The 7123-nt window shown below is 36.1% G+C and overlaps 1 long non-coding RNA gene across 1 annotated transcript in view; it reads right to left on the reverse strand.

The window, feature by feature from the left end:
• Nucleotides 1-7123, reverse strand: part of LOC110270762 — a 12349-nt gene that overhangs the window by 1483 nt on the left and 3743 nt on the right. The window contains exon 2 of the long non-coding RNA XR_002360398.1: nucleotides 6773-6780. This is a non-coding gene — a long non-coding RNA (uncharacterized LOC110270762). The remainder of the gene's footprint in view (nucleotides 1-6772; nucleotides 6781-7123) is intronic.

Raw genomic sequence — 7123 nt, forward strand, 5'->3', positions numbered from 1 at the left:
GATTAAAAATATTAAATAAGATAAATTCTCACTTTCTTTTTATTTATCTAACATTACTGTAAATTATTTCCTTTTGATTAGCTATCATACATGGCTATTATTGAATTCTTGTTATTACTTCCATAAAACAACAAATATGATACAGTACATGACATGACCTGGAATACGTCCATATGTAAATTTTAAAATTTTATAAGATACAAGAACACGTATACATAAAAAATATAAAGTATTTTTTTAGATAAATTGTTATGATATTTTGATATTTTATTGATATTAAAATATAAATTAATTTTTTAAATTGTTACATAAATTAATTTTTTAAATTATTTTTAATATTTTATTTTAATTATATAAAATATTTAAAATATTTTTTTGTTTTGATAAATAATAATATATACTATTTTTAAATTTATTTTAAGAATAAGAATAAAATTGGACACAATGACTTGTGATGGTATTTAGGTGTATCCAAACATATCCGAATTTTTTTTTTATTTTTTATTAAGATACGGTTAGACACCGCAGACATGCGTATCAGACGAATATCAGTGAATGTCGTACTCAAAATATGTTCAACACGCAAACACAATAACTCAACAAAATTTCCATACTTTATAAGTAGTTAATAGTTTTACCAGCAATGTCATGTAGTAAACCAAAATATGAATATAAATAATTTTAAAAAATACAAAATATTAGTTAGTTACCAATGATTATTATGAAAATATTATATACATATACAATATATATTCGATTATAATTGTGAATAAATTTAGTTATATTGTATGTAATTATTGTTAGAGATACAACAATCATCGGTGTCATTTTTTTTATTAGCTTAAATTTTTTAAAAAATTATGATATGATATTAGAATTTTTATGACCTAAACATTTATAATTCGATACTTATTGACTAAAAAAAAATTAACACAAGGCCAATTAAAAAAATTATGCAAAAAAATTTATACAAATTTAAAAGAGACTCAAAAAATTCATGCAAATCTGAAAGAGATATTTATAATTGTGTGAGATATAACTATTTATGCGTCTCCTCTTATCCACTTCAATTGCAGTTCAACAATATCAGAAGACCAACAGATATTATCATTTTTTACCATTAGTTAGCCAGCATTAATATTTTTGTATATACAAATCCAAAAAAAGCCTAAATACAATAGAAATAATAATTAATTTGATTCCTAAATTTGTACGTGAGTCTCAATTTAGTCTCAAAAATTCTAATTGCCTCTATTTAGTCTTAAACTTTGCGAACGTTACTCACCTTAGTATGTGAAACAATTTTCGACGCACAGACATTAATGTAACGCCTGATATGGGCAGCCGGATGCCACGCTAGAATTTGTAAAATAAAATCATTTTGGTTTTAGGCTATTTGAGCACCAAAACAAAAACAACATTGTACAGGTTCGAACGTGGCATCTGACTATCCATGTTAGCCAAGTAAATGCTCAATTCGGTCCTTAACCATTTGGACGACGGACAAAGCACCCCTTGAAGATGTGAAATTGACCCATCGGACCCCAACTACATACGGAGCTACTTATAGCGGACCCTACGACCGGATGGGAGAAGGTGAGTGATGACATGTCAGTTTCTCCGTCATGTGGATATTGTCTTCCTCCAAATTGAGACCAATCGACCCTCCCAGTTTCAGAAATGGCATCGTCAAGGCTGGATTGAATCTTCTTCTAATTAGGGTTCGAGTCTTTGTTGTAGCCACATTTGGGGATTATTATAAGCAAGTCATGACTGAAAAAGATGGTGGTTTCTACTCACGAAGCAAAACCGAGACGGGTGCCGATGCACAAAGCGAGGGTTCAAGTGCGATGCTGGGCTCAACCGGTAGCTTCCGGAAAGGTGTGAATAGCAGGAAGAAAACATTTACAGCACCTACATGTAACTGCGAAACATAAGCCATACTGTTTGAGTCAAGCACCATGGACAATCTAAACAAACCCTTCTTCTGGTGTATTTTAAGGTAAACACATATTGAAGTAGGACATTCTCCAGTTTCACTTTCTTTCTTTCTTTCTTGTCTGGGTGAATATGTGACATATTTTCATGCTAAAGATGTTACAAGTTCTAATGAATTGGTGGACCAAGTTAAGAGATTGGAAGAGAAGTTGGAATCCATGGAGTTGTTGATGGCAAAGGATAGAGCATGGAAGATATCTAATAGCACTAAATGAAAGACTATTTCGACATTGTTGGTTTGAATTGCAGTGGCACTGTCATTTTAGGTCTTATTCAGTGGACTGTATGGTCGAAAAATTTGTTCTTAGTTTATAAGAACTAGGTTAGGATATCAAAACAAGGTTGTGTCATGGATATTTTCTGTTGAGAAATGTGTGACTTATGTGTAATATGTATGTTTTGCAACTTTGAGAATAAAAATGAGTTATTATTTGTTGCTATATTCAATGCATGGATACTAGCAACTTCATTATGATAGGTGATCCAAGTTGACAAAAATAACAAAAAAAATATGGTAACATTATCAGAGTACTTGTAACCAAATTAGTAGTAAATAAGTGCATTTAAAGTGCTCAAAATACATAAAATGAGTCAACCAAAATACATAACCAGAATAATCATAGCAGAAACGATGTCTAAGTTAATTCAGTACTGCTGCACAACATTAGTAATCTAAACCAAAATACAGCTGAGCATTAAGTCAAATAGCATTAAGCCAAAACAAAACATGGGATCCCATGTACTACAAGAAGACCTTTCAAAAAGAGAATTTCATGGTGAAAAGGTTCATTAATCCTTCTTTGATAGATTTATGCCTGGGGTTGGAATGAACTTAAGCAACCTTGATAAGGTTTGGTTGCCAGCTGCTGCTATTGTCTCCACTGAAATGGCTTCACCATTGATGTTAGGTTGTACACGAGAAGGTCTTGGACCTTGAGTAGGGTTTGCATTAGGTTGAGGTTGTGGAATGGTGGTATTTGCATGTTGCTGTGTTGCTAGTGGGGGTGGGGGACTAAATATCCTGTGCTTTGGCCTAAACCTTATGCCAGTGTTTGTCATTGCAACCTTAGGAACTTCAGATTGAACCATAATGGGCTGTTAACATAAAGACAACCAACAACTCAATACAGACAAGCACACAATAGGCTTTAAATACAAAATAATAAAAATGGTTGTTGTTACCTCTGACTGTAAGGTAGATTGTTGTAACACCCTAATTACCCTAAACCTTACCTTTAGCCGTAAGGCAAAGGTTAATCAGAGATTACGACAGCTCTAAGGCTTACACATATTTATATATAGAAGAAAATAATATATTCTAGAAGCCTGATGAAGGATATAGCTCAAAAATAGGATTTTAAAAGCACAAAATGAACTAACAAAGCGTCTAACTTAAAGCACAAGAAACAGGTGTAATATAATCAAGGACAACAGTATAATAGCGAAGTATCATAAGAAACTAGCTACGGCTCATGGAGTTTAAGCCGGCTAGCCAAATATACCGACAAAAGGAAACTGAAGTTTAAAATGGTTTATACAAGTTTTGTTCTCTCTCAAATACAAGCCTCTAGGCCAAAATAAAAATACAAAAGTGAGAGACATATACAAATAAACAAAAGAGACGGGATCCTCTGCTTCTGTCACCACCCCAATAACTCACTGAGGTGGATTGCGACCTGCATATGAAAAATATAACAGAAAATATGGTATGAGAACCGGAGGTTCTCAGTATGGTAACAGTGCCCAGTGATATAGGATATAAGACCCCGGGACGCCAAAGGCAATCCTAGACTTCATATCCATTACAAGAATCAAACTTAAGGCATACTAAAATAGATAAGCATGATTATATAAGACCTTAACAAAACTTAAACCATAGCACCATAAAAGGGTAATCTATCTTAGGGGATTTCTAATCTAATCAAACACCGTTGTCCCACAGCCTTCACCAACCTATCCTCCATGCGATCACATCGCCACCGCCTTCCAAACCTCCTCAATCCCAGTAGAAATCACAATTATATACAAGGCAAGTAAATCACAAATAGAAGCATATATGGAAAGTAATTCAAATAGCAATTAGGTATGTTATACAATTAGACAAGCTAGTGCAAGTAGTCAAAGCATACAAACAGATAGAAAATGCATATGATGAATGCCTACCCTACTGGCTGTGATATCACGTTGTCGGTTCAACTGCCAACCCGACAAATCTCCATGGAGATGCAGCCCTTCGAAATTTTCATATGGAAACCCCCGAGATATAGTGCTCGGATCATTGTCCAGGTACCAGCGCCTACACGCTCTATAGATCCGAAGGGATGCGAGCGGGATTTATTGCCACCGACCTCACATCTAAGCGCAAGCGGGACAAACCACCGCTCTTACGCCGCCGCCGCTACCTCGAACAGGCGGGATCCAACCTCAGCCCCTGCCCGGACACATAGCGTCTCTTAGTTTCAATAAAAAGTAGTGTGGTGGTTTTCAAAACATTTTCAATATATCATGGATGATTCATCTCATTCAGAGTCCTCAACTCATCTCAACCACTGTTAATTCAACATTTCCATTCCTCATTCTCACTCTACCAACCCATCCTCAGTACACCAGAAACCTATGCCTCCGTTCTCTAATATTTCATAATAATCATCGACTAAAACCCTTAGCCTATTTACCATATTCCCATACTCAAAATTAAGTTCAAAAGCCTTAAAATGGTGTTATAGAAGCTTACAACCTTATTGGAAAGGTGAAATAGTTGAAAACAAAGTTAAATTTGTGAAACAGGGCGTGTGCGTCCGCACAGAGGTGTGCATGCGCACGCCCAGGAAGATTTTAGAAGTGTGCGTACGCATAGGGGTGTGCGTACGCACAGGTACTAAAATTTACAAGCCTGTTCATTCGCACAAGCTGTGTGAGCACCCCCAATAGACGACCCTTCCCGACTTGTGCATGCGCACAGGGCTGTGCGTCCGCACAGGTCGCAATTCTTCATTGATGTGCGTGCACAAGCTGTGCTAACGCTGCAAGCAGAGAGCCTTATCCTGCTTGGGCATACGCACAGGTCTGTGCGTCCGCACAGAATAAGAATTTTGTAGGATTGCGCGTTCGCACAAGGTTGTGCGTGCGTACATATCAGAAATCCTAAAATTCTGCAACTCTGCAGAATTTCAGAGTTTTAACACCAACTTTAAATGATCATAACTTCCTCTACAAAATTCCAAATCTTGAAAACTTTATATTGTTTTAAAGATTTTTCAATGTACTTTAATTCTAAACAAATTTCAACCAATTTTGAGAATCGAGGCAAAAGTTATGATCAGACAAAGTTCACCAAAAACCAACTTTTACCCAAAATCACAATTTTCACAATTTCATTGTAAAACCCAACCAAAACCAAACCAACCCAATCCAAACTCCACTTTTCATCAAAATTAACCCTCTATACCATATTACACCAAACTTACCACATTTTTCCTTCAATTTTTCTCATCCACAACATCAACATCCATATCATATATTTATATATCAACACAAATCACTTCTCAACTTCACAAATTATCCATCATTAACTCAACCATGCTTCATATTATTAATCAACAATTTTTAATCATCCAAATCCATCATATCTCAACATCATCATTTAACCATATCAACAATACCAATTTATTGTACACCATCAACTAACCAATCATCAACAACATATAAAATTTCAAACCTATCCTATGGGTCACTAGCCTAAGTGTCCATGAATATTATATACTACATAGAGAAAATTGAAACCATACCTTGGCCGATTTCCAATATGCACCAAAAACCCAAATTGAGCCCAAGACAAGCGTTCAAGCACAATCTAAGCCACCAAGAATCTTCAACAAGCATCAACAAGCTCCAAACTCAATATAAACAAGTTATATGTACATAAACCATCATAAATCAATCTAGGGCTCATTATAATTGAAATTTCACAAGAGTTTCAATACTTCTTACCTTGCCCAAGTGTTTTGGAAGCCAAAACCAACATCAATCAAAGACTAGAGTGTACCTAAACACCAAAAAATCACAAAACCTCACTTAGCCAAAATCCTAAAAACTCAAAATTTTGAGTAGAAGAACAGAAAAAGATTTCGTGGTTACCTCTTCAGTTTCTTGCATGGGTTTTGTAGAGCTCTTCACAAGGAACACATGATTACAAACGGTGCGGCGATCGGAGCTCTGTAGCTCATGATATAAGCTTGTGAAGATGGTGATGAATAGTGACCATGGGGTTTCTCTTCTTCTTCTTCTCAGCTGGTGTGGGTGTTGTGTTTATGTGTGTTATGGCTGATTGGATTCATTAATGAACCCTTATATATATTGGGCTTGGGCCCAACTTGAGCCCGGTCCAACCCATTAGCATTTTTAGCCCGTTAGACCCAACTTTGGGCCGAACTTTTAACACTAACACCCAATTTTCCATTTCTAATATTTTTCTAAGGTCTTGGACTGTTTTCACTTTTTCTTGCACAGGGCCAGACATACTTGAACCGGTTCAACCAGTTCGATAGCCGGTTCGTAGTTTTTCACGGTTTTTCGCAGAAAACCCGTTTTCTAACTCGGAAGGACCCACTGAGTCTAAAAATCATATTTAAATCCCCAAATTCTCATCCTAACTTCCCGAAATTTAATTTGGGCATTTAAATGATTTTATCCGTGAAAAATCCGGTTCTTACATCCTCCCCTCCTTAAAAAGATTTTCGCCCTCAAAAATCTGAATCACGCGATGTAACTCCACGAAGCATCCTACTTTCGACGTTGCCAACCCGACAAGTTGCCAAAATATCTCGTTCACCATCATCCTACTATGTCGATGTTCTTTCTCGCCAACTCCTCCATATAATAGTTCACTCGGATAGGTAGAAAATGAGCAGATTTGGTTAAGCGATCCACGATCACCCAAATCGCATCAAATCTTGACCTAGTTCTCGGCAAACCAGTCACAAAATCCCTCGCGATTCCTTCCCACTTCCACTAAGGAATCTTAAGAGGCTGTAGTATTCCTGATGACTTCTATGCTCCATCTTCCCCTTCTAACACGTCAAACACTTGGATACCACTGAAGCTACGTCACCTTTCATCTCAGGTA

This window comes from Arachis ipaensis, chromosome B04 (genome assembly GCF_000816755.2).
Source record: "Arachis ipaensis cultivar K30076 chromosome B04, Araip1.1, whole genome shotgun sequence".
NCBI lineage: Eukaryota > Viridiplantae > Streptophyta > Magnoliopsida > Fabales > Fabaceae > Arachis > Arachis ipaensis.